Genomic DNA, 9,194 nt, shown 5'->3' with positions numbered 1-9,194 from the left:
ATCCCTTTAACATTTCATATAATAATGGTTTGGTGATGATGAACTCCTTTAGTTTTTTCTTGTCTGGGAAATTCTTTATCTGCCCTTCAATTCTAAATAACTTTGCTGGGCAGAGCGATTTTGGTTGTAGGTCCCTGCTTTTCATGACTTTGAATATTTCTTTCCAACCACTTCTAGCCTGCAAAGTTTCTTTTGAGAAATCAACTGAGAGCCTTATGGGAAGTCCTCTGTAGGTACCTAACTGTTTTTCGCTTACTGCTTTTAAGATTCTCTCTTTATCTTTAACTTCTGGCATTTTTAATTATGATGTGTCTTAGAGAGGGCCTCTTTGTATCCATCCTGTTTGGGGCTCCCTGTGCTTCCTTTGCATGTCTATTTCTTTCACCAAATCAGGGAAGTTTTCTTTCATTTTTTTCCAACAGATTTTCAATTTCTTGCTCTTTCTCTCATCCTTCTGGCACCCCTATGATGCGAATGTTGGTCGGCTTGAAGTTGTCCCAGAAGCTTCTTAGGCTATCCACATTTGGGGGGAATTTTTTTCTTGTAGCTCTTCTTGGTTGTTTTTTGTTCCCTTATGTTCCATATCATTGATTTGATTCCTGGCTTCATTCAGTCTACTGTTGATTCTCTGTACATTGTTCATTTCCATTAGTATATCCTTCACTTCTGAGTCTTTTTTATGCCATTGAAGTACTCACTGAGTTCCTTGAGCATCTATATAACCAGTGTTTTGAATTCTACATCTGATAGAGTGCTCATCTCCATTTTGGATAGTTCTGTTTCTGGAATTTTAATCTGTTCTTTCATTTGGACTGTGTTTCTTTGTCTCCTCATTTTGGCAGCTTCCCAGTGTTTGTTTCCGTGTATTAGGTAGAGCTGCTATGACTCCCTGTCTTGGGAGCATGGCCTGTAGGCTCCAGTGGCACAGCCTTCCCTGCCACACAAACTGCATACTCCATGTGCATCCTCCATGTGGGCTGAGTACACCCTCCTCTTGTAGTTTGGCCTTGTTTGCTGTTAGCAGGTTTATAGAAGGGATTTACCCAGGCTAGTCAGTTGCAAGGACTGGCTGTGACCACTGACAACCAACCTCCGCTCTCCATGGAGGATCAGCTGTGATGAGGCAGGATGATGGTGTTCTGATGTGATCTGTAACTGTCCACTGGGTGTACAGGCTCTGGGGATTCCTGGGTGGTGTAGATCAGGTTCAGCCACCACCCGTGTTCCACCTGGGGCCACCCAAAATTAACTACAAAGCTATCTTCAGATGGCTGCTACTTGTGCTGGGCTTGGATGTTCCAAGGTGGAACTAGACTGTGATCTAAAACTGGCTGGTGCTAGTGCCAGACCTGGGGCCACTTAGAGAGAGGTTTTAGGGGCCATAAACGCAAATGTTAACTGCATGTGAGTTTTGCTCTCAATAATATTAAAAATCATTTTAACCAAAGAAAATGACACATTAAACATATTAGTATAGATTCAAAGACTTAAATGTAATTTCTTTAAAAATAGCAAATCACACATGAGCAGAAGTCCTTTTAGGCTGGGGCCTGATTCCCTATAGCAGCTCCCTGCTGCTAGAGGGGAAAAGAGCCCAGAGTCCTTTCAAGACTGTTGGTCTTTGGGGCATGACACAAATCAAGTGAGGGAAGGAGAAAAATACCTTGGATCTATGCAGGATTAATTAATTAATCCAAAAAGGAAATGATAAAAAAATACTCAACATGCAAGAGTCTTATGAAGAAAATGAAGGAAAACCATAGAACAAGCCAAAGGCTAGTGAAGACCACCCTTCACATGTACCACAGGAGGCAGAAGGAAATCCTCAATTTTCTGAAGGAGGTATAAGCCAGGAAGCAGAAGGAAACCTTAGTAACAGGCTGACCCATCCTGTCCAAGGATTTAAAGAGGAAATTCCTGTTAGGTGTTTGGATACTGAAGAAATACTAAGAAGAGTAGATGAGTTAGAAAGGCTTAGGGACAAAATAAGAAGAGTAAGAAACAAGTTTGTGATGATGCATTGAAAGCAAAGTCCCTCACATGGACATCCTTATCCTTGTGCTTTAGACCTTGAATTCTGGTTTATTTTTTAATCTGATGTACAATCTGGATTCTGCTTTCTTTCTGTTAGCATTTTCTGATGTATATTTTACCTTTTTTTTACTTTTAATCATCTGATGGAATTTTATTTTATTTAGTTTCCTTGTTACCAGCATCTGACAGGATTTTGTATTTTGACCCATTCTCCAGTTCTGTTTTTCAATTGGGAATTTTCACACAAATGCATGAAAATATATATCTGTAAGGGTAAATGGAGGCAATCTGGCTTCCTCACCCAGGTATCTGGGTAACTAAGGGAAGCAGTTTTTGTTTCAACTCGCAAAGTTGAAACACCCAGCCCGTGGTCCCCACAGCTCCATGAGCAATGGGCTTTTCTAGGGTCTTCCCCAACCTCCTGTAGGGCTTTCTCTATGGTGTCAGATGTACCACTGACATTGGGCCACTCCCTTGGGGGCACCCATGAGGCCAGGGGGCTCACCACCAGGTGCCACAGCCCCCTCGTATCTGACCACCCATTGAAGCTCCCCTTGAGAGATCCCAGAGGCTTCTCCATTTTTGTACCATGTGAATTCTGACACTTACACCAATTGTGTTGCAGCCTATCAAGCCCTGGCAGGTCCACTCTAGATTCAGAGAGATGGAAGGAAATGTGCAGAGCTGTGGGGATGCTTTAAATCCTTTATTCACGGGTGGTCAAGCCATGCACACTGCAAGCTGCACATCCCTCTACTGAGAAGCCCCTAGCTGCTAAAGTACTAGAGACAAAGTCAGCAAAAAGCCAAAAAATTATATAACATAGCATGATTCTGCACATATGAGCTCACTTCATGTTATGAGAACCATTTATCAGACTCAGTCTCAAGGCTACGAGAACACTATTTATTAGGCTCATTCAAGGGTATGGGAAACTGCATCCCTTAGATACCCAGACACCTGGGTGAGGAAGCCAGATTGCCTCCATTTACCCCACAGCACAGGTGGCAAACACAAGGCCCTCGGGCTGAATCCAGCCCTCCACCTTGTCTTAGACCTTGTGTCTGCCCCACAGCAGTGCCAGCTCCTTGCCCCTAGTTAAGGAGTAGTTACATTTATACAGTCCTAAAATTACATTCGGCCCTTTGAAGGCAACCACAGGCTTATGTGGCCCCTGGTGAAATAAGTTTGACACCCCTGCCCTACAGTATCCCATATAATAAAGTAGAACATAACAAGTTACAAAAAAACATATTTAGTATCAACTCACATTAAGTAGGATAAAAATCTCAAATTGTGTGTGTGCACATGTGAATATACACACATACATTGAAGACTTAACTGTGCTTATTTCTGTGTGATATGAGTTTTTACTTATATGTATTTTTAATGTCACAGACAGAATTAAAATTTTCTTAATACCTAAGAGAATCAAGTAACTTGCAACAAGCTTATAAGGGCAAGGGGGGCACCTAAACTCTTGATGAAATAACTACTAACATGTAAACTTTAAACCACCTCTAGATCTCTTAGCCAGAGGAATAAAACTGGCAATTATTACAGAAAAATAAAATAGCAAATCATAATGATAATCTTATCAAAAGAGGATAATGTGAAAAATAAAGTGAAATACCACATAAAAGTGGCATTATAGGCTTTCAAGTAATTTATTTCATGGGATAAATAATAATATAGACTACAAGCCAGATAAGAAAAGGTATGCCTTAAGATATATATCTTCACGACAATGCTTCCAAGTAAGTATTATTATTCCCTTTTCACTAATGAGGAAACTGAAGCTAAGAGTTGTAGTCTCTTACCCGAGGTAACAAAGTATGGTAGATTGACACTGTCAGTTTAGCTAAATTAGCATATGTTTCCTAAGATTCCCTGATTTGTATGATTCACATTTAAAGTTGTTGCAAGACAAATCTGTGCAAATTTTGTAATGTATAGTGAGGCAGCAGCCACAATACTCAAAGCACACTATTGCTGATCTCCCGGCTCACCTTGTTGGCTTTGGGCAGCAAGCAGTTCCTTCAGTTTCTGCCAATCTTCTCTTTCAGGCACTCTCAATCCTAGGCCCGATTAGATGCAGTGAGACACAATAAAAGCCAACACACTGTGTTACTATTCATGTCCAGCTTTTCTTACCAACAGCCTTCCCTTCTGGTCTGGGGTGATGTCAGAGCCACCAGCTGAGGAATCAGCCTTCCATAGAGCCCTTTATAGGCTCCCAGGTTAGATACTTCATTTGATCCTCCAATTATCCTCTCCTTTACATAGCCTTCCTACCACATCTTCTCACACAGTTGTGTAAAGTGTAATCTTTATAATGAATCTCTTATTCCACCTCACTTCTAGTGGTTCTGCCTTCCTGATTGAACTATTAACTGATACATGCAGTAAGTGAATTATTGAGTTGCTTCTCAAACCCACATCTGTCTGACTCTTAAGTTCATCTCAGCCACCCTCTCAACTGACAAAAATTAACATTTTTGTTTGGGTGACATTATCAAGCATGGCTTATTGTTAGAGGTGTTATGATTGCTTAGTGTTTATCTAGCTGATATAGGTACATTTCATAGTAATTTAATCCTCCCACGTTTCCCTATACCTTCTATTTTGAATTATTGTCACTGTGTTTACATGATCTCTAGTACTATATAATAAAGTTCTTCAAGGACCAAACAAAACTTTCTTATTTTCCCAAAATTTCAGCTACAATATTGTGCAAATTGTTGGTGCTAAATGTTTCTGACTTTTAATATGAGTAGCTTAGTTCCTCAAAAACTATGTAAAACAGTACCACATCAGAATATAACCTTATATCTGGGGGCAGTAGGTATACGTTGTAATATGTGGAAGAGATGTTAAGTTGGGATGTATAGAAAGATGAACCATTTAAAATAGGAATTTGACTACTATCCGAAATGCTGGAATGTTCTTGTTACAGGCTGAAGCTATGCTTCAGAATGAAAGGCAGAATCCTGCCCATTTTGACACTGTGAATTTATTGTAGAGATTTTTGCTACATGCTACTAAAAAATATTTGTTCCATTTTAAATAAAGCAGTGCATGCATCAGTTTTCTTAGTCGTTAGAAACATACATTGACTGATTTGTTCAGAAAAAAATCTCTGGGAGATTCAGAGAATGAAGCTTTTGGTAAGTGAAACCAGCTCTCTGGAAAAAAATATGTTTTCTTAATTTCTATAATGATTATATACATGACATACCTTTAATTTTAATCTGTATTATTAACATTTCACCATCAATTTAACTTTAGACAATCAACAAAATAATAAATAAAGCTCTGATTTGCAATGTTTGCTAATTTCTGTGGTATAAATATTCCTAGCACAGCTGATATCAAGTTTTTAATGTGATATCAGTGATCATAGAATTGGGGAAACATGTACCATACAGATGCAATAGATGTAAATAACCTTAAGTTCATAGATAACAGTAAAATAATTAGGAAATGATGAGTTTTTAATATTTATTATCTTTGTTTTATATATAATTTATTTAATAAGTTTATATAATTTAATAGTTAGAATTAAATTTAATGACTGACTCACAAAATTCCTAAAAATTTAGCAATTGAATTTTACAAGCTGGTATGGTTGGCTCTATCTAGTATGCCAATGCTTTTAGGCCACCCAGCCAGAAAACACCACCCCAAATCATCCACAGCACTGCGCCATGGAAGACAGCACTGCATGTGAACAAATAGCATGCAACACAGCTGGACACAGACTTGTCACTAGCTGGGCACAGGAGGGGACTGCTAGAACTACTGTCCCTTGTCAGTTCCAGAAATGGCCACAGTTGGCATCTGTCACCAGAGCACATGACTCTTGTGTCTTCTCATTGCTAGCTTGTAAGAGCTTGATTGGTAAATGCAGCTCACTGACAGCTCTCACTTAGGTTCAGGGAATTTTAAAAACTAGTATTTCATGTTTTCAGCTTAGAGGCTAACAGGCTTGAGGGTTTCAACAAAAACTGAAAAGGAGTTCAGCTATTGGATGGCAAGAAGATAACAAAAGCCTACCAAGTTGTACATACCACTCCTTAATTCTGCCTCATATTAGCATACAATCTCCTTCCATTACTTAAACTTTCAAAAATGGAAGAAGGAAGAAAAGAAGGAGGGAAAGATAGAAGAGTGTTGGAAGGAAAGCAATGATTCTAATATGATGAGTAACCTCCAGTCCCAAGGGAAAATGTGTTCCCCTCCTTCCCCATGTGGTCAACCCAAAGTCTCATTAGTAACTGCATTCAGTTCCAAGTCAGGACCTCAAGATGATGTGCCTCTCCCAGTTTTATCACCATCCCTCTCAATATTCTGTTTCCTGTAGATTGAGTTATAAGGTTAATTACTAGATTAATTTAGAGTCTATTTTATATAGAGAAAAAAGAGAACATTAAAAATTTATAGCTATATACCTGAGTTAGGAAAGAATAGCCCTCTCTTATATTATGAATCACCAGGCCAAAGTAGGTATTAGGTAGTATGATTTTCCTTCTCTACTATGTTCCCTTTTCCTTTAGCTAATTGGGATTCTTAAGCCAAAACAATGACTCAAACCAACATTCCTGAAAAATCTGAGCCCCTAATGACCCTGCATATATAGGGTTTTTTATAATTTTCATCATTGCTAAGGTGGTAGTAAGAAGCAACCTGATGTATTCTCAAGAATCAGTGCATACTGTTCCCTAACCCTTTATGTAGTGGCAACCTTATTTTTCCTTAGCAGTCGAGTGTTCACCCCAGAAGACCATGTTATGCATTCTTCAACTGTTATTCACAGGCATGAGAAGCCTGAACTGGCCATGTAACATTCTCGGTTTATAATTCAGGGGAACCAATGGTTTGCCTCTAGTGGAAGCATTTCACCCTTGGGTACTAAGATCTCTATGCCAGAGGCCAGTATCATTGGGTAGGAAGCAAACATTGTGCAGGATCATTAAGGATAATAGTAAAAAGTTCCACTCTTAGTTCCACCTTTTGGTCCCCAAATCCGCCTGCTGTAGCTGTGGGAGAATTGGTTGCTGGTTTGTTGCATCTCCTAAGAGAGCACAGTATTGTGTCAAGGACATGTATGTTTTTCTTAAACAGACTATTCCACCATTATGTAAGGCCACCTTCTTCTGGGTAATGTATACATGATAAGTGAATCCCATGAATATCTGCCCACTGCCTTGCTTCTTCTATAAAAGGAATTTAATTTTTGATGATATACTGTCTTTTAAAGACATTTATCAGCTTCACTGACTAAATAAGTGACTTAAAAAGAGATGTGAAAGGAAACATTATTCTTGCCTGATAGGTTTGTTATGATAACCCTATCTCTGTGATCCTTGAGGGAAGAGGTTTTGGTTTTTGGTGACTTCCTAGTATAGAGAGGTACACAGGGGATGCTCCAAGGGCTCAGAGTGTGACCCCTTCTTCCTTAATATCTTTTGCTTTCGCTATGATAAGGAGTCATTGTGGAGATACTTCTAGATTTTGAGTTGATCTATTCCTTTATGATCTTTGCAACAGAGGAACTAAACACAATATAGGCTCAGGATACTACCAGGCCTATGTAAGAAAAACTCAGATCATAACTTTATTCCTCACTTTTATTTATTCATTAAATACTAATTAAGTATTAAATATATGCAAGGCATTGTTCTAGCTGCTTGTGAAATAGCAAGGGACAAAACAGATGTGCTTCCCTCACGGAGCTTATTATTCTAAAAAGGACATAAATTAACTAACTAAATAATATAGTACATTAGAAGACAACACATTCTATGTAGCAAAAAGTAAATCAAGGAAGGGGGGATAGGGAATTTTACATGGGGAAATGTTTGCATTATTATATAGAGTATTCAAGGAAGGCCTTATTTGAGCTAAGATTAAAGGAAACAAGGGAGTGATCTCATTCTGTCCTATAAATCACAACTTCACTCAGGAATTAATAATCCCCAATCATCAAGGCATGTGCCTTTACAGTGTATACGTACCCTGATCAATGACTCACAGGTGCCTTTGAGAAGTCTGGGGGGAAGAGTCACAGTACATATGTGTGATATTGTTACAGGTTCTTCCTTCAAGGAACCCAGCCTCCCTTTCAATGCAGGGACTCTGGGGCACTGAACTGACTCAGGTTCAGCAATTAAGTAAGTAGGTCTGAATCTCCACCATCAAGTCTCGTAGCACATCTATATTCACCATATTTAGGTATTTTTCATTATTTAGATCAAGTAGGTCTTCAATGGGCTGGCCATCTATTTTGATTTTAGGAAATGAATACGCAAATATCTGCTAACAAATATCATTGGAGAGACTTTTCCATTCTGCCACCACACATACCTGCTTTGGTGGTAGAAGCTGGGAACTTGGAATTCTCATTGTGAGTTCAGTGGGGAATAAAATCAGGAGTCCATTTCACCAAGCACATCCCCAGACTACACAGAATAGCCAATATAATGTGCATTCATTCTTCAGCATTGACACTCACCTCACCAAGGAGTATTATGGACTAGTTAGAAGTTGGAAGAACAGCCTCTGCATGGCCAATCCACTTTAACATTTTTATCTCCATACTATTTGGGTTTCCTTCTCAATATCTTATGAAGGAATTTTGGTGTCTCAACTTTTTTTAACCAGGTTTCAGTCAACCAATTGGGCAAACCATTAGAAACATTCCCAACTTCCTGAGTCAGCACACCTAATAAAATCAATCTGACCTAAAATGTTGTGCCATTGTCTTTGGCCTAAAACCCTCAGAACCCATTTCCAAACTTTATCAGTATAAATTACTATAATTCTACAATTCTTGTGATGTATTGGTGATACTTCTTTTCTTGGATTTTGTTACAGCCCATCTCTAGTAATGCATGTTAGGATGTATATAACATATGTAACTACATACTATATGTATGTATACACAAATATATGTATTTTATACAGTACATATATAGTTATGTAGTATGTATAGTCACATGTGATGTAGTTATATATGTATATAATTATATATTTATATAAACATGTTTATATAGTTACATATACATATATAACTATATACATACATGCAAAAATATATATGACATGGGTAGATAGACAGGCAGACACAATAAAGGATGGAGGAGGTAGAGTATGCAGAA

At 38.4% G+C, this 9,194-nt stretch overlaps 1 pseudogene; it reads left to right on the top strand.

Annotated features, from left to right (window-relative positions):
* The first annotated feature begins 1,724 nt into the window (after nt 1–1,724).
* On the top strand, nt 1,725–2,074 carry LOC128625786 (transcription elongation factor A protein-like 8; annotated as a pseudogene).
* Nucleotides 2,075–9,194: the final 7,120 nt, after the last annotated feature.

This window comes from Artibeus jamaicensis, unplaced genomic scaffold, assembly GCF_021234435.1.
Source record: "Artibeus jamaicensis isolate MK-2021 breed Jamaican fruit bat unplaced genomic scaffold, CSHL_Jam_final contig_867, whole genome shotgun sequence".
In the NCBI taxonomy this organism is placed as follows: Eukaryota; Metazoa; Chordata; class Mammalia; order Chiroptera; family Phyllostomidae; genus Artibeus; species Artibeus jamaicensis.
This window is presented reverse-complemented; position numbering and strand designations above follow the sequence as displayed.